At 53.4% G+C, this 18459-nt stretch overlaps 1 protein-coding gene across 2 annotated transcripts in view; it reads left to right on the forward strand.

Moving 5' to 3' along the window:
• Positions 1-7872: 7872 nt before the first annotated feature.
• Positions 7873-18459, forward strand: part of ZNF362 (zinc finger protein 362) — a 35722-nt gene continuing 25135 nt past the window's right edge. For both annotated transcript variants that reach the window (XM_060018748.2, XM_060018757.2), the window contains exon 1: positions 7873-8177. The gene's annotated coding sequence lies outside the window, so the exon portion shown is untranslated. The remainder of the gene's footprint in view (positions 8178-18459) is intronic.

Here is an 18459-nt window from a genome sequence, read left to right on the forward strand (position 1 = left end):
TAGTATTTCTGCATTCCTGGGGATTTATACCACTGCTTTGGTTTAATGACATTCCTCCCCTTTCAGTCTTCTACAGGCTGTGTGCAGGGATTTTTGTTTTTATTGAATGACCATGATTTTACTTGCCTAGTGCCCCCTACTTCTCCCCAGGGCAACTTGCCCCTTCTCTTACTGGCTCTCTAACGCTCCCCTGGGATGCTATAGATGCCGACTTACTGGCTGCAGTTGATTGGTCCAAAGGTGGCCACCTGACTCAAGTAGGGCCAATGACAGCAGACTCCCTTAGGAGGATGAAGCTCTGATCTGCAGGTTGGGGTAGCTGCTGGTGCCCTTGCACTCTGGAGAAAGATTAACGCTTATTTGAGGGAAGCAGAAAGGAGGGAGGCCTGAGTTATTCTAGCCCCTGGTTTGATTGTTCCTGGGACCTCTGCTTCTTGTACAGCTTGGCTGTTCAAACTTGCCTTGGATTCTGTGAGCCAGTAACCCCCTTTTCCTGCTTATTTGCTAGCCTGAGGTGGAGTTCTCTTTCTTGCCAGCCGAAGTGTGCAAAAATAAGTGCTCCATATTATATATGAACAGAATAAAGCCTAGAACAATAGACTCACATCAGGTCACGTGTTGACTCTGTCTCATTTTACCTATGGAACAACTGAAGCCCAGAGAGGGAAGTTAGCTACCCACAGCAACAAAGCATGTGAGCAGTGGAGCCAGGATCTCAAATACAAGCCCCCAGTTGTCTGCCACTCTTAGTCTCTTCTTTAAGGACTTTTCCATGACTCTGGCACCCTGATTTGTGTGTGGCTTAGAGTGGCTGGCCTTATTCCTTTCTTTGCCTCAATTTCCCCATCCCACACAATTCCTGGCAGAAGAGAAGGGAATCAAATGTTATCCACGTGGGCTGCTTTGTGTTCTCAGGGCCTGCAAAAGACTATTATTATTTAATTTACTACAAATGCTAATTATAAGGGAAGGTAATTGTCTGCCCTTTCATTATGACACTTCTGCCCTTTCCCCCTGGCAGCCCCTGGGTCAGTCATAAAAAAGAGCTGTGTCCAGATCTGCTGTGACAGCCCACCTCTGGAGGTTTCTGGAGACCAGCTAGGAGGAAGGACTGAAAGTAGTAGCTGCCGTCACTTTCTGAAGGTGATCTGTGAATGAGAAGGCCCTTCCATATCCATGAACTCCTTAGGTCCTGTAGGGATGGGGGCATTAACACTCCCTGAGCCCCTGCCAGGTCCTGGACACGGTGTTGCATGCCCTACCTTCTCCATGTGAGATCATGCCTATAAAAAAAACCCAGCAAGATGCCTCACTTATAGTAATGCTCGGTAAATGGTGGTGTATACAATTTCCAATCCTGACACACAGCCCTGTGAAATAAGGATTAGTATCCTCCTTTGATAAAGGAGTAGGCTGAGATGCCCTCAGGTCCTAAAGCTCCTGGGAGCCAGTATTTGAACCTTGTGTGTCTGATCTCAAAGCACTCATGCTTTTCACTTACAACTTGCCCCAGGCACTGTTGACCCATTTCACAGTTGAAGAAATTGAGGCCCAGAGCTGCCATGTGGCTTACCCAAGCTCATTGAGGTTAGTAACAGAGTCAGGACGAGGATCCACATGTCCTGCCCTGCCTGGTTGGGGCTCTGACTTGCTTCTGGCTCTGCTCTCCCCGCCCCCACCACCCCTACTTTTCCTTCTGCCACTTCCCTCTATCCCACAACCCCCAGCTCACTACTGATGGTAGAGACACATAGACGACTAAGTCACAGTCTTGACCTCTGGCTAAGCAAGCACTAAACTCAATTGCGGACCTGGAAACTCCTGAATAAGGCTGGCCCTGCCTATGACAGTCGTTACTAATGAGTCACAACATTCTTCCTGTTTAGGGGCCAGATTCCTGATCCTTTGAGATTTAAATAAAAATCGACTGGAATTTCCTACCTCACATTTGGTGGAAATCCAATGATGTCCCCAAGGTTTCTTTGCATTCCAGTGACTTACAGAGTCCTGGTCATTTCCAGCTCCGACTTTCTCCTCCCAGTGCACCTTCAAGCTCTCTCCTCTGCCTGTCTTTCCTCTCTGCTCTGTGCCAGTCCAGGTAACCCAGAGCCAACCTACCATTCAGTATGCATCTCATCTTACTAAAGGCTTAAAGAAACAGAATGGGGGTTGCATCATAGAGATGCAAAGAGCAGAAAGTTGAACAATAGCTATCACTGCTTTTACAAGAAAGCCCGTGTGCAGCAACAAAGACCCAACGTGCGGCCAAAAATAAATAAATTAAATAAAAAACAAACAAAAAAACTTGCCTAAAACCACCAGCCTATCAGATACAAAGTTGAGGTTCAAACCTAGCTCTGTTGAACTCTTAAACCTAATCTGTTAACTCTAAACTCTACAGCCATCTTGAGAGAAATAAAATAGGCAAAGGTAAACAGAGTGAATGGGCAAAGAACTCACATGCTCATTCATTCATTCATTCACTCAGCTAACACCACATAGCGCCCACCAGGCCCTGCAGCAAACAGAGCTCTGGACCAGGAGTTGGAGGACCTCAGCTGAAAACCTGGCTCCAAACTTAGCCAACCATTTTCCTTCTTTGGGCTTCAGTTTTCCCACCTGTGAAGTGGGGTATAACATCCCTGCCATCCGTCCTCCCAGGAATCCTGTCGGGGTGCAATTAGAAAGTACATGTGTTGATGCTCGAGGTTGTTTTTACTTCTGATAGGAGGTACACCCCAGTCTGTGGGATGAAGAGGCAGCTAGCTTCAGCTGAGGGCAAGGAGAGAAGATGGAAATCTCTTGGCATCAAGATCCCACTGTGAACAGGCTGGGGATGCAAGGCTATGAAGCCAGCCTTGTGCTTGCCATGATGGGGCGGCGGCACCTGGGAACTGCCTGGACACCTCTTGTTTCTTCACTCCCCACATCTATTTGTCACCACGTTCTGGTGACACGGAGTCCTTAATATGTCACACATTTGTCCAGTTCTTTCCACTTCTGCTAGTGCCACCCTGGTCCAATCCATCACCATTGTTCACTTGGCAGACTTTGAAAATCTTCCTCCTGTCCTCCCCGCTTTCCTACTTTGCCCCATTCCAGTCCATTCTCTCCCCAGAAGTCACAGGGACCTTTTGAAAAGGAATCTGACCACTTCTCTGCTTAATGTCTGCCTCTCCATGACTCCCTCTTGCTCTTAAGCTAAAATCCTAAATCCCTGCCAGAGCCTGCCTGGGACTTCTGGCCCTCAGCGTCACTTTGCAACCCCCCTCATTCCATTTGAGCTCCACTGTCGTTTTGGCCTTGCAATACAGCAAGCTCCTCTTTGCCTCAGAACCTCATGTACTGTTCTCTCTGCCAGAAATGCTCTTCTCTCTCTTCTCTGGTCTTGGCTTACGTGGCCCTTCCTCTGGGAAGTTCTCCTTGATTTTCTCTTACCCCCTCCCCAAACACCTCCAACCTCCCCTTTGAAGCTCTTATGAGATGAATTACTTATTCGCTTGGTTATATGTTAAATTCTGTCTCCTGGAACAGACGGTGGGAGAGCTCACTAAGGTCCACTTCTCTTTGCCTTCCAGAGGAACACTGCTTCCCAGCCTCCCTTGCAGTTGGGCAGGACCATGTGACTAGTGTTGGCCAATGGATGGAGAGCCTCTAGCCTCTCTTCTCCTGCCATGGTAACTGAGAAAGCCACATGTTCCAGTGGGTGCAGCTTCAAGATGGTAGGGACTCCTCAGCCTAGGTCTCCAAGTGACTAGAGCAGAGGACCCAGGATAAGCATGTGGCACACAGGAGAAATAAACAACTCGTGTTATGTCACTGAGGTTTTGTGATATGTCACTGGAGTTCTTTGTTACTGCAGCATAGCCTGGTTTAATGCTCTAATGCTCTAACAGAGCAGGGCCTGGGTCTTGTTCACTGCCTCTCCAGAGTCTGGACCCTAGTGGCAACATAGAAGTAGGTGCTTTGTAAATACTTGTTGAATGAGTGAAAATGTAGAACATGTAAGACATGGTTTCTTCCTCAAAGCATTTACTCTAACTCAAGAGACAGATACTCATATACACAACAGTTAGAATATAATCCGGGGCTAAATTGTAAAAATTAAAGAAGAAGGAGGGCAGTTAACTGCATTAACAGCAGTTAATGGGTTGGAGTGGTCATGGAGGGCTTCCTGGAGGAGAATAAGGAGGATTTGAAGAACTGGAGAGGGTAAGAGTGGGTTGCTGTTCACCCGATCATTTGTCCATCCATTCAGCAAACATTTATTCTAATGCAACATGATAAGTACTTTGCCAGCAGTGTGGCCAGAGGACTGTGGTGCTCTTGGAAACCAGAGGAAAGTGCCTCTCCCCACACAGAGGACCTTGAATAGCCTCACAGAGGAGGTGATGTTTGAGCTGAACTTTGATAAGTAGGTGTTCACTAGAGAGATAAAAGACGGGTGGAAAAGAACTGAGGATCCCAGGCAGAGGGAACAGCGTGAGCAGAGGCCTGGAGGCATGAAGGTGCACAGCGTGTTCAGGGAAGGGGCAATGTCCAGCATGCTTGGATTTGGGGTAGAGGGGTCTGGATGGCAGTGGCAAAGAGATGAGTTCAATTTCTTCACCTCTGGCTTCTTGCATCTCAGCCCACACCAATTCCATTCAGACCATATTAAAAGCCTCTTAGATGCTCCCAAAAGACTTTTTAGAGAACAGTTAAGACCTGAAGGATGAGTTAAAAGTGACCAGGAAAGGTGGGATGAAAGGACAAGGAAGGGTATTCCAGGTAGAGGGAACAGCATGTGCCTTGGAAGGTAAAGAGCCAGGCCTGAGACAGCAGCTCACTTAGTCTGACAGAAGCATAGCTTTCCAGGTGCTTAGACAGGTGGCTGGTGAGGCAGGGACAGATCATGTTACCCTCCCCCATAAATCCCTTATAAAGATTCCAGCTCAGCAGCAGTCAAAGCCTTCAGGATTCTGTCTCCCATCTCCCTCTCCACCCTAAACTCCAGTGCCTTTGCATGTGCTATTCTAAGTACTTAGAATTGCAATGATGATGATAATAATAACATAATAACACTCGTCGGGCCATTAAAATGTGTTAGGTGCTATGTCAAGCTCTATTTCATTGAACAACAATGATATCAACGATCACATGGGTTGGTGAATTTTTTAAGTATTTTTTTTCCTATTAGACTTTATTATTATTATTTTTTTTTTTGCTGTACGCGGGCCTCTCACCGTTGTGGCCTCTCCCGTTGTGGAGCACAGGCTCCGGACGCGCAGGCTCAGCGGCCATGGCTCATGGGCCTAGCCACTCTGCGGCATGTGGGATCTTCCCAGACCGGGGCACTAACCCGTGTCCCCTGCATCGGCAGGCAGACTCTCAACCACTGCACCACCAGGGAAGCCCCTAGACTTTATTTTTTATTTATTTATTTTTTTTTTAATATTTATCTTTTTAAAAGTATTTATTTATTGGCTGCATCAGGTCTTAGTTGCAGCACGAGGGATCTTTCGTTGCAGCGCAGGCTTCTCTCTAGTTGTGGTGCGGGCTTAGCTGCCTCGTGGCCTGTGGGATCTTATTTCCCCAACCAGGGATCGAACTGGCGTCCCCTGCATTGCAAGATGGATTTTTAACCACTGGACCACTAGGGAAGTCCCTAGACTTTATTTTTTAGAACAGTTTTAGGTTTATAAAAAAATTGAGACGATATTACAGAGTTCCCATATGTTCCCCCACCCTCCCATTCAGTTTTCCCTATTAGTAACATGTTAGTATGTTATATTTTTTTAATTTGTTGCAATTATTGATGAAAACTTTTATTGATTTATTACTGTTAACTAAAGTCCATTGTTTATTAAGATTTCCTTAGTTTTTAGCCTAACATCTTTTTTCTGTTCTGGGATCCAGTCTGGGATACCACATTACATTTAGTTGTTATGTCTCTTTAGGCTTCTCTGGGCTGTGACAGTTTCTCAGACTTTCCTAGTTTTTGATGACCATGACAGTTTTGAGGAGTACTAGTTAGGTATTTTTTTCGGACGCCCTACTGTTCTATTTGGCCTGATGTTTTTCTCATGTCAAGACTGAAATTATAGGTTATTGGGAGGAAGACCAGAGAGGTAAAGTGTCATTTTCATCACATACTGTCAAATGTACGTACTGTCAATGTGACTTGTGACTGTTGATGTTGGCGTTGGTCACCCGGCTGAGGTAGCTGGTGTCAGGTTTCTCTGCTGTGAAGTTACTCCTCTTTCCCTCCTTTTTCATACTGCACACTTTGGAAGGAAGTCACTCTATGCAGCCCACCCCCAAAGAGCGGACAGTTATGCTCCACCTCCTTGGCTATCTGCAGAAATTATTTCAAATTCTTCTGCATGAGACATTTGTCTCCTCTCCCATTTATTAATTTATCATTTCACTGAACTTCTCAACAATGGGTTGCTATTTACCACCCCCATTTTCCTGGAAACTGGAAACCCCTCCCTTCTTCCCAACCCGGCTCACCCCAGAACTAATTTCTGAAGAGCTTCTCCACCTTCCTGAGGGAAAATAAAAATGGCCTCCTCTGTGTCATCTACATCCTCTTCCCCTTTATAATTCCACCTAATTCCCACTACACATATGTATTGTGCTCTGCTCGGTGCCAGGCACTGTGCTTAGGGCTCGAACACAAATGGTACACGTGGGCGCTGTCCTCCAGTTGCTCAGCCCTGACATCCTGTGCTAGACTGGAATCTCCAGGAGGGCAGGGATTTTGTCCAACTTGCTCATGGCTGTATTTCCAGCCAACCAGCACAGCGTCTGATAGGAGGTCCTTAAATCACTATTTAACGAATTGGGAAATGCTTCCCAGAGGAAGGCAAACACTGGCAGGTGATTGCTTATGTGTGTGTCCTTCCCCGGGGGACTGGGTGCTTCCTGAGGGCAGGGCCAGCCTTGATTCATCGTGGCCTAGAGGCCAGCTGGCAGTAAGTGAGTGTCACAGGAGGTCTGAGCCCGGTGAAAGGACCCAGGGACTGGCCGCCTCCTCAGGTAGAAGTGAAGTTTGGAAGCTGACACAGCCCGGGAGGCCGAATCCGGAGGACTTGGTGACTGATTGGCTGGGGAGGGTGAAGCGGGAGGAGGAGTCACACACAGATGGCTCTGAGGTCTGGAGCTGGGGGACAGCCGGTGCCACCTCTGAGAGACTCGGCGAGGACAGCCACTGACAACCTCCGGCGGCCCCACCCTTTGGGGGCTCGGGCCTAGGGCCAGGGAGCGCCGGAGCTTACTGAGGGAGGGGGTGGCCTGGCCTGTACAAACTTCTCCCCCTCCCCCCATCCCCGTGTCCTCGACTTAAAAACAAAAATCTCAGCCTGGATTTTGAGCACGATCGTTGGTTATCAGGTGTGGGAGCCCATCCTGGGGGTCCCCTCCTGCCTGCCGTCTGCGAGGGAGACCCCCAGGCACGGCCTGGCCCCGCGCGGGCTCGGCCTGGTCGCGGCCGCGGCCCGCCAGGCCCAGGTCCCCAGTCCGCCGTCGCCGGGGAGGGGGCCTGGGCGGGACAATGGCCGCGGCAGCCGGGGCCCCGGGAGCCCCCGTGCTGGGGAAGGGGCTGGCCTAGGGCCGGGCGCCGGTGCCCTCCCCGCGCGGCTCGGGCGGGCGGAGGGGGGCGAGGAGTTCCTTTGTGGCTCTGCCTCCGGCGCGGCGCGGGCGGGGGGCGCCGCGCAACTTTGAGAGGCGGCAGCGGCGGCGGCGGCGGCGAGCGCGAGACGAGGCCCCGGGGCCCAAGCGGGGCCCCCAGCGCGCGGCCCGCCCCCGCCCCCCGCCCGGCCCCCTCCTCTCCCGCGCCGTCGCCCGCGCCCGGCGCTGCCCACTCGCGGGAGCCCCCGGGGCCGGACGGGCTGCGCAGCCGGAGAGGCGGGGGCCCAACGCGGCCCCCCCCGGAGCCGGGCGCCTGGCGCGGGGGCTCGCCGAGCGCACGGGGGGCCGCGCGGCGCTGCAGACCCAGCCTCCCGCCGCCGCCGCCGCCGCCGCCTCGGCGCTTGCAGAACCCAGAAGTGAACAGCAGGCGACCCGGAAGGTTTGCGCGCGGCTCCGCACCGAGCCGGAGCCGGAGCCCGGAGCCGGAGCCCCAGCCCGGCCCTACTCGGGCCGCCGGGCGCGGGGCTGCGGCCGCGTCCCGGAGCCGCCGCCAGCACAGCCAGGTCCGTGCGGGCCCGGAGCGCGGGGAGCGGGCCCGGCGGCGGCGGGCGCCCGCCCGCGGGAAAGTTGCGCCGAGTTGCGGGCGGGGGGCCGGCCGCGCGGGCCGGGGCGCTCAGAGGGCCCGGGGCCGCCTGCACCTCGGGCCCGGCCCGGAGCGGCGGCGGTAACGGCGCGCGGGGTAGGAAGTGTCTCCGGCGGTGTGTCTGGTCTGCTCTCCGAGTGTGCGTGTGCGTGTGTGTGTGTGTGTGTGTGCGCGCGCGTGTGTGTGTTTTCTTAAGCCGGGCTATTCAAACCTGCTGCAATTCTCCGGTAAACAATGATTCATGGGGCTTAATGCAAATAAACGGATTGCAAACGACGCGGTTCGCGCACTTTGCAGCCGGCCGGGTGGAGCGGCCGGTGCCGGATTTCTCCCTTTTTTTGCAGATCTGCAGAATATGGCGTCCCTGTCCTGTTTTAAAAATAAGCCAGGCTGCCATTTTTGTTTTTCTTTTGTCTGAAAATTTTAATAAAACTGTCTGAGAATGTGGGAGAGGCGGCTGGAAGCAGAGGGGGCACCCGAAGGGTTGGCTTTTTTCCTTTTCTTTGGCGAGAGCCGCGAGCCTTTCGGGGAGGTGAGACACAATGCAATTGCACTTTAAAGAGAAAAAAAAAAAAGGAAGCCGCTGGGCGATTTTGGGGGGAGGGTTGGGAATTTAAAGTTAACTCCGAAAGTTTTCTCTCTTTTTTTAGTTTTTTTTTTTTTTTTTTTCTTTTGGAAGGCGGTGAAATGCCGCGAAAGGATCTCGGGGCTCATTTCTCCCCCCAGCCAGCTGCCTCTGCGGGATTTTTGGGAAAAAGTTAACTGCCGATTTCCCCAGAGCTGCGGGGGGGATGTGGAGGATTGGGGACGGGGGTTTCGGGGGACTAGGAAATGTCTTTTGGAAGAGGCCGCGTAAGACGGCATTGTAAGGAACTATATTCTCAGATTTGGAGGAGAGGGTTGGCAATAGGGGCTCTGAGTGGGCCCTGGGTTTCCAACTAAGACCCTCGGCATGAGGAAGTAATCCTGCTCTCCCCCACCCAGCCCTGGAGCAGTGTGGAACCCTCAGAGCTCTGAGCTGGGGGTGGGGTGGGCCTGTCTCCTTCATGGGTGGCCGGGGCCCCATTGTAGGCGGAAATCCTGCCCTGGGTGCTGCGGTAGCTCCCTGAGCCCTTGGGCAAGTGTGCTCGGCAGTTGGAGAGCCCCTTCCCCGACCTGGTGGGCCTCCTGGCCCTGGTAGGTGGCTTCTGGTGGTAAATGCCCCCAGGTGGTTGGCTCTTGGCTGGGTGCAGGCCGGCAGCCCCAGGGGGACCTGTCTGAGGGGAGGGGCCGGGAGAGGTTGTCCGGTGGTGGTCGTCTGAGCCTCTTCCCTGCGGTGTGCTCTTACCCACTCTGCCGCCCCTGCCCTGCCCTGGAGGCTCCCTGTTGGAGGCAGTTTGGACTTGGGTGAAGTTCCTGAAGTATTTCTCTGGACAGGTCAGGGCTTGCTGGCTTTGAGGCTACAGAAGTGTTCTGAAGGCCAGGCCCACGAGGTCTGGGGTGGCTGGCGCTGTCCAAGTCACCTGGGCAGCCTTGGTTGGGTGTGGTCTTTCCCTTTTGGGAGAGTTTGTCTGTCCTGGGAGGACCCTAAGCCTGTCTAACCCCTTCCCCAAGGTCTCCTGGAGGGGAGACCCCTCCAGTCACTCCTGGTCTGTGACTCCACAGGGCAGGGTGAGCTCACTTCGGGCAGAGCCAGGGGTTGAAGCCTGGGGCTTAGGGATTCAGGGCTGCAGAACTTGGCATGTCTGAGCCAGAGGGTACTAAGCCAGGCATTTTTCTGATGGAGAAACTGAAATCTAGAGAGGGGAAGTGATTGTCCCAAAGTCACATTGCCAGTTAGATGGAGAGCTGAGACAGGGACTCAGATTTCAGGTTTTTACATCTGGGCTCTCTCCACTGTTCTCTGTTGGGGGTCTGACCCCTGGAAGAGTCATTTTGGACAGAACTGGACTGGAATGGGACAGCATGTCCACCTTCACTCCTTCCCCTGCCCACCGCCATCATAATCCTGCCTGAGTGAAGGGAACTTTACAGTTTGCACAGTGTAGTGCATGACTGTTACCACATCAGGTTCTCCCAGAAACTCAGGTGAAATTGTCAAGGTGGGGGATACTTAACCCCATTTTAAAATTTAGGAAACTGAGGCTTGGAGAGGTTAAGCAGTGATAGAGGAGGGCTTAAACTCAAGCTTCCGGACTCCTTGTCCAGGGAGCGTTTTCCTGGGTGGACTTTGGTACTCGTGGACAGGTGTCTTTCCCAACTTCTAGTTTTTGATCTTTCAAATTCTTCTGCTTACCCCAGTGACTGTGTAAAAAATCTAGAAGCCCACCCCTTAAAGAATGTCAGAGCTGAAAAGGCCCTGAGAGGTCATCTCAGCTCAGAGAGGGGCAGCCACGTGCTTGAAGTCACCCAGCAGTTTGGGTCCCAGCTAGGAGCGGAGCCTGTCTCCTGTCTCCTTTTGTCTGTGAGACACTCAGAGGGGGAGTGAAGCACTCTACCTCCCACCAGATTCCACTGCTTGCTGGTGGTTATGGTGATGGGGCCACGGGCACTATAATGGCCAGCACCTGGCAGAGGCATGGCTTTGTCCCGGGGGCTAAGGAATAGGCTGTTTGTGGTCTGGGGGATGGGGGCAAGATGGCCGCTGGTGAGGTGTGGACTGGGTCTGAAGCTAGCCTGGCCCCAGCCCTTCCCTGGGCAGACACTTCCCTGCCTCTGTAAAGTGAGAGTCCTTCCTTCCTTCCTTCCTTCCTTCCTTCCTTCCTTCCTTCCTTCCTTCATCCATTAGTTCATTCATTAGTTTGCTAGATTATGCTTTTATTCTTTCATTGTACATTCATTAGTTTATTGGTTAGTCATTTCAGTAGTCATCCATCTGCCCTCCCATCCATCCATCCATACATACGTTCATCTGTCCAGCCAGCCAGTCCCTAGCTTACCTGCCCAGGTTGGACAGCCATGTGAAATACAAGGACAGTCCTTCAGGGCTCCAAAGCTAACAGGGTGCAGAAAGCACTAGCTAGGGCAGTATCCATGGGTGCCTACATGAGTCCTCAGGGAAGGTCTCTTGGAGAAGCAGGGGCTTGAAAATACCACTACCATGATGGTGAATCTGGGTCCTGGGACCAAGATCCATTTGTCTTTACGGTTTGTACAGTGTGGTGTATGGCTCGTGTGACTCTGGGCACATTCTTCCCCTCTCTGAGCCTCGATTTCTTGATCTTTAAAATGCGGTAATCTCTATGACTCTCTCATGGCTTGTTGGGAACGAACACAAGAGTGTCTGTGATGTCTCCCCGCCGTGGCCAGGCATGTAGCAGGAGCTCAGTGTACACCAACTGAATTAGAAGGCTTGTTGATTACCACCTCAGGCCCTACCTTGATTTTGAAAACCATCGTGCTGGTTTCAGAATGAGCCCAATGATCATGACCTGGGGACCCCAAAAGCCTTGTTTAGCCTTGTCATTCCCCTGCTGAAACTCTTTTAATATTTCCTAGGCATTTTGAAGAACAAGAATCCAAAGTCCTTTAGGGGCCTACAAGGCCCTTTATGGTCTGGGCCTGCCCACCCCTCCACCTCAGCTTCCCCTCTACCCCCCAGTCTCACCACTTCCAGCCACACCAGCTTCTTTCTGCACCTCGAATTTACAAAGCCTGTTGGCAGGGCCTTTGCACATCCACCCCCGACCTGGAATGCTTGCACGGCTGGCGCCTTTTTGTTTTACAGGTTTCGGCTCAGCTGGGGCTTCCCTGGCCACCTGCTCTGTGATAGCTTCCCACTGTCACTCTCGGTCACATCAGCCCTTGCAGCTCTCATCAGTATCCGAAACTTCCTCTTGTATTTGTTTATTTGCACTAAGCCTTGCCTGTCCGCACAGCTGTCACATGCTTAAACCCCACGCAGGCGAGTGGGCAGGTGGGTCCAGGACGGGGTGGCTGTGGCTTTGGTGGACGTGAGGAGATGCCGCCCCGGCTGCGGGGCAGCCCCTGGGAGATGAAGTGACACCAGGCTCTGCCCTCTCCTCCCCTGGGAGGCTCCGGGCTGTTGTCAGGAAGTAATGAGATGATTAAATCATGGGATCTAAGAATCCTAGTCTCTTTCAATCTCAGAACCTTAGCATCTAAGAAGATTTCTGCCTCAGAGCCTTTGACACTGGAGTCTGTGCTTGATCCAATCTGGGACTTAGACCCTTTACAAAGAGCTCTCACTGCCTGACTTATTTAGTGGCCCAGAGCGCTTACACTGCGCCAGGCCGTGTTCCAAGAGGCTTTATAAATGTTGACATATTTAATCCTCATTGTTACTACCCCCATTTTACAGCCAAGGAAATGGAGGCACAGATGAGGGAACTTGCCCAAGTTCACAGAGCTCAACAGGCACATCGTGCGATTTGAACCCAGCACCCTGGGACTCTGCCTTAGAATCCCACAGCTGGTGAGGGGAAGCCCAGCCTCACCTGATCCCTGCACAGAGCGGGAACTCCCTTCCCACATCCTTGACAAGAGGGCCTCTGATCTCCGCTAGAGTGGCAGGGAGTTCCCTCCTCACAGGCCCCCTAGCCTCCCTTTGTCAGACAGTTGTCATTGCTGGAAAGGTCTACTTTACATAGTGTGAAGTGCTGCACCTCCCCCTGTGAATAACACTTGGGAAGTGATGTTAGTGTTACGGTTTCCCAGTGCTTTGGACCTTATAGTTTGATGACTTCAGTAGCTTCCCTCTCCCCACTGGGTTGTGAGCTCCCTGAGGGCAGGCCTCCTTGGTGCTCGGTGTTGAATGTGTGACCGGGCACCGAGCGTACATGCATCCCGAGCTCCTCCTGTCTCTGTAGCACCGTGCTAGGCCCTTGTCCAGGGTATTGGAAAGGCCTGGTGTACTGGGGGAAAGAGGACAGTTATCTTTCCATGTAGCCGCATGTATACCCAATTCGTGGGGAACCATTTGAGATCTAAAGTCACACACTAATTGAGGAGAGATGGACCTCACAGATTATCCAGCCAAACCTCATTCTGTCCATTGGGGAAAGTACAGCGGGAAAGGAGAGGAGTAGGCCTTGTCCACACATCCCGACGCTTTGCCTGATGGGCTTTCCTCTCCTCAGGTGCCAACAGGCTGCCGCAATATGTGCCTTGGGATTCAAAGGCAACGACAGCCCTGGTTGGGGAGCTGCTCCCTCTGTTGGCATCGGCCTCCTCGTCTTCACAATGGGGGTAACACTCCTCGAGGTGCAGGGCTGCAGAGGGCCCAGCGCCCCACCTGGACTTGGGTGGGATTGAGAGGTGGGTGGAGTGGAAGTGGGTTGGGGGCTGTGGGTTTGGCTTCGTGGAACCAGGGCTGGCGCTGGGCTTTGGAGGCTGGTAGGATTCGGGGACGGGGCGGAGTGGTGTGTTGAATGGATAAGGTGTGTGGGGAAGGCCAAGGGATTTGGCTCTGGGGCCCAAAGCGTCCTCCCTTGTCCCTGCATCATCTGTGTGGCAGGATATCCTTGGGGGGCGGTCCCTACCGTTTGGGTCCTTCTCTGAGCTTTGGGCAAAGGCTTCATGTTCCTTGAGGGGACAGTTTAGCCATTTCAGGTTCTGGGGTTCAATGGGAGGACACCTGGCTGAGACGGGCACACCCCCCCCGACACACTCAAATATACACACTTGCACATATTCATACTATCAGCCATTCCGCTTCCACCTTTGACCCTGCTCCCCTCGCCCCACTTTTGCCAATTCGAGGTGCTCCCCTGCTATTTCAGAAACACCACCAGAGGTGCCCCAAACTGGGCCTATAGGAGCCAGGAGTTCAGGAGACAAGTCCACACACGTGATACACACACGTCACACAGAAGCACGTTTATGCACTCCTGCCACCCACAGCTTACACACATGTTCATATACCCGTGTGCACCTGCCAGGAAGCAACACACAGCTGCCTGCTTGCCCCTCGTGTACTTCCACACTCTTGTACATGCCATATTTATCACCTGCACACAGGCGTGCTCATGCACGTGTGTGTTTTACACGGAGGTGCCTCTTACACCAGCCTCACGTTCTGGCCTTGCACACAGTGTCTCCTGCACACCCGTGCAGCTGTGTGTGCCCACACCCTGCCCGGACCTGCCTGCAGCCTGCCTGGACCTCCCACCTTCACCCGGCAGGACTTCTTGAGCATTTACCATATACCAGGGCCCATGCTCCATGCTGGGGACAGAGGTGGGGAAAACTCATACCGTTCCTGCCCTGGTCGGGGAGACATTAGACAAACACAAATGATGATATGATTACAGACTCTGGTAACTGCTGGAAAGGAACCACTTTCCTATGATGAGGAAAGTGGTACTTTTAGATTTACTGTAACCAGTGACGATAATCGTGTGTGTGGGGGAGAGGGGCTTCTGGGAGGAAGTGATAGCTGAACTGGCTTGAAGTTTTCCAGGTGAGGGCATTCCAGGCAGAGGGAACAGCTGGAGCAAAGGCCCCGAGGTGGGAAACCAAGGAACATGGAGAAGGCGGTAGCCCTGCGACCTGGGGGAGGTGGGCCTGGCCTGCCAGAGCCTGTAGTAGGTCTTCCCTGGCCTCGACCCCGACCCACATGTCCACCTCAGGCCCTCTCCATCCCTCTCTCTGACCAGCCCAACCTTCCCTTTGCTGCCTTGTCCTGCTCAGGGCCCACTCTACCTGCTGGCCTCCACCCCGGGCCTGAGCCCTGTCTGCCCTGCCCCACAGGCTGCCCACCCCAGGGGTCCTGAGATACAGCGTGAGGACAGGCTCTGACCACCTGCTGGGGGTTCCCGGCCTGGGACCCCTAGGACCTGTCTAGAAAGCTCCTGGGAGCCAGGCCACAGCTGGGGTTCAGCAGCTGGCTCTCTTGCTTTGCGTAATCCCAGACTTGGCTCTCCAGGGGTCTGCCAAGCAGCCCCTGTGGGGTCTGAAGGGCTCCCCGAGCTGCTGCATCCACTGCCCCCCAGCCCAGGTGATGTCTCTGGTTGGTCACATTTCCATGTGGGTCTTTGAAATGTTGGGAAAGTCTCCCGAGTGCCTCGGAGAACCTAATGACAAAACAGCAACGACCAACACTGAATTCTTACTGTGTACCAGGCACTGTTCTAAAGACTTGTTATGTATTCACTTATCAAATCCTCACAAAGACCCTGAGGCCATACCTTTATCATCCCAGTTTGGTAACAGTCTCTGGGGCTTTGACCCAGGTTGTCTTGTTCCAGAATCTTTACTTTTAACCCGTCAGTGGCCACATCGCCCCTCAGAGGGTCCAAGAATCCAGGCTGTGATTTAGTTGAATCTCTTTGTTTTATAGAGGAAGGAACAAAGGCCCAGAGAGGAAATGGACTTGCGAAAGGTCACACAGCGAGCAGATGGCAGAGGCATCCAACTCCTTACTCCTTCTGCCCTCACCAGCCGCACGACCTTGGGCAGGTTACATCTTCTCTGAGCCTCATTCCTGACCCCAAGCAAGGGAGGGATTGCCCTGGAAGCCAGCAGGGTGGGACCTTTGGGGGATGCGAGGACCGCAGTCGAGAAGGGACACGGGTGGGGGCTTTTGGGCCCCCTGGACGTGTGCTTGGTAATAAGTCATTGAGCCGCTCATTTTTGTTCCAGGCATCTTTCTGAATGTGTGTTATATTTCGAACTGTTCACAGCATCCACCTCACAGGGTCGTCGTTAGGAGCCTGAGTGAGAAATACTTGTAAGGCCCCTAATAGTGCCTGATATGGAGGAAGTGCTCAGTGATGTATTATCATTGTCATTTCACCCTGGCAGGAGTTCCCTGTGGGGATGGGAGCTGGGGGACCCAAGGGGAAATGGAAGCAGAGAAAGGCATGTGTTCAAAAGCCTGCAGAATGTCCTCTCAGCCCTGAGAAGGCGGTCATGGCCCGTTCCCTGGTGAGGGCACTGGGGCTCCCAGAGAGGGTCACCTCCTTGGGTGTCTCCGAGTGGCTGGTGGTAGGAGAGGGGAGGGGCAAGGAGGGGAAGGGACAGCATCCCAGCTCCCACTGACCACGGTGCACACAGGAGCCCCCTCCCGCTCTGATCAGCCCCGTCATCACAATGAAAATGGCCCTTCGCAGCCCTGCAGGGCTGTGGCAAGCCAGCCTAATTGGATCCAGGACCCTCAGGAGCCTAGTTCCTCACAGGAAGTTCCCAGGAACAAGTTTCCGAGGCTGGCCTGGGTCCTGGGGGTGGGGTGGGGGGCAGCAGCTGGGACTCAGGGCTCTGGCTGTGTGGAGTTGGGGCCACATGGAGGGCAGAGGGGTCATGGGAGGAAAACTGAGCACATGGGGTCTCAAAGCGCTTGGGAAGGTGGGAAACCTCAGCTTCCCTCTCCTAGACCATCTCCTGCTTGTCCCTTCCAGGCCATCCTTCTGGGCCCCTGATGACCTGTCTGTTGAAAACCTTGACCATGGCCTTTCCTGGTTCAGGGACCCCTGAACGTGGCCCCACGTGGCCTTTCATCCAAGTGCCTTCTCCTGGAACTCTGGCCCCTTATGAACTGCCCCGGCAACTTTTCCCTCCTTCCCCTGTGAATTCCTGCACTGGGCCCACACCAGACCAAACACGAGTCCACATGCTTTCCTGCCTCGGGGACTTTGCACGTGCGTTTTTTCCCCACCCGGCCTGCCCTTCCCTGGCATCTCTCTCTTGACATCTCCCCTTCCTGCCATCAGTAAGTCCCACCTTCATGCAGTCTGTGTTCATCCCTCAATGGGATGAGCTCGTCTTCCCAGGAGCGCCCCCGCCTCTAGCTCAGCCACGCCCCAGCAGTACCTTGTTGCCCCTCCCTGGGGCAGGGGCCATTTTTGAGAAAGCTTTTCTGTCCTAGGAAGCTAGCAGCTTTCCATGTCTTTGCACACATGCCCCTCTGCTCTCTCTCTCCCCTTTTGCTCTCCTGGCAGACTTCCCCAACTTCAAGACCCGCATGGACAGACCCCGTCCTCCCATGGGTTCCCTCAGTGAACTTTATCAAGCAGCTAGGGTACTAGGCTCTGGGGCTGCAGCAGCGGCCCTGTCCTTGAGGGTCATGGCTGGAGGCAGTGTTTAGAGGCGTGATACAGAGGTGGGGTAGGGGGAATGCAGGGGGCCACAGGGTCAGAGCTGAGACCTGAAGGAAGAGCTGGGTGAGCTGTGCCACTGAGTCTGGATATAGGGTTGTAACCAAGCCCTGACCTCACTGACACCTGGGGGATTGGACAGATAAGTTATCAGGCTATTCTAGGGTAGGGGGATGCGTGCTTAGGTTAAGGGGAGCCCAGGAGGCTGTGGGAGCTCAGGGGAGAGGCTGCAAATATAGCCAAGGATGGGGCTGGCGATCAGGAAGGTTTCCTCTAGGCAATGACACCTCAGCTGACTTCTGATGGCCGATGGGCATCTGACAAGGTTCCAACTGGATGATGGTCCCCCACGTGGAAGGGCATAGCCTGTGCAAAGAAAGGCAAGGTGGCATGAGAGCAACTTGTTTTGGGAACCTGCAGGTCGTTTAGTGAGGCTGGAGGGAGAGATGCATGTGGCCAGCAAGGCCTCCTTAGCAAAGGCCCTGGGCCACCCTGGGGAGTTTGAACTACACCCCAAAAGTTATGGCAACCCAATAGGGATTTTAAGCAGGAGAGTGAGTGAGTGGGCAGGCTTTCCTTTGTTTGGCTTTGGCTCCCCAAGTCCCCAGATAGGCAGGGGAGTCCCCCTCTGACTGCACTCCTGGCTGGGGTCTGGGGTAGGGCTCGAGGCTCACTGTGGGACTTTGAGCAAACCCCTGACTCTCTCTGAGCCCCTGTCTCCTCCTGGGTAAACCTGCAGGGCCTGAGGCCAGGATCCTAGTGGGGCCGTAGGCAGAGGCTGGGGTGTCTTTCTTGGCCAAAGCTGGCCGAACCTTTAGTTTTATTAAAAATATTCCTTAAAAAGTCATGTAGCCACGCTTCAGAAAAGTCGGAGAATAGGGAAATGAAATAAACCAAAACCCACCCCCATTTCTGTTCCCACCCCGAGCCCGAAACACACCACTGCTAGCATTTTGGTGTTTCCTTACTGTCTTTTCCCTCAGCACCCGGTTTTTAGATAGATGTCATTGCTCTATCTATACAAATAATTTTAAACTCTTCCCTTCCCCCCCCCCCCCAACTAATGTTGTATCATGAGTGTTTCCTAAATGACTGCAGGGTGGTTTTAATCCCTCTTTTTAATGGATGTGGTGTCAGGGTGGAAAACATGGGCTCCGGAGCCCGACTTTC

This window comes from Delphinus delphis, chromosome 1 (assembly GCF_949987515.2).
Source record: "Delphinus delphis chromosome 1, mDelDel1.2, whole genome shotgun sequence".
Taxonomy (NCBI): domain Eukaryota; kingdom Metazoa; phylum Chordata; class Mammalia; order Artiodactyla; family Delphinidae; genus Delphinus; species Delphinus delphis.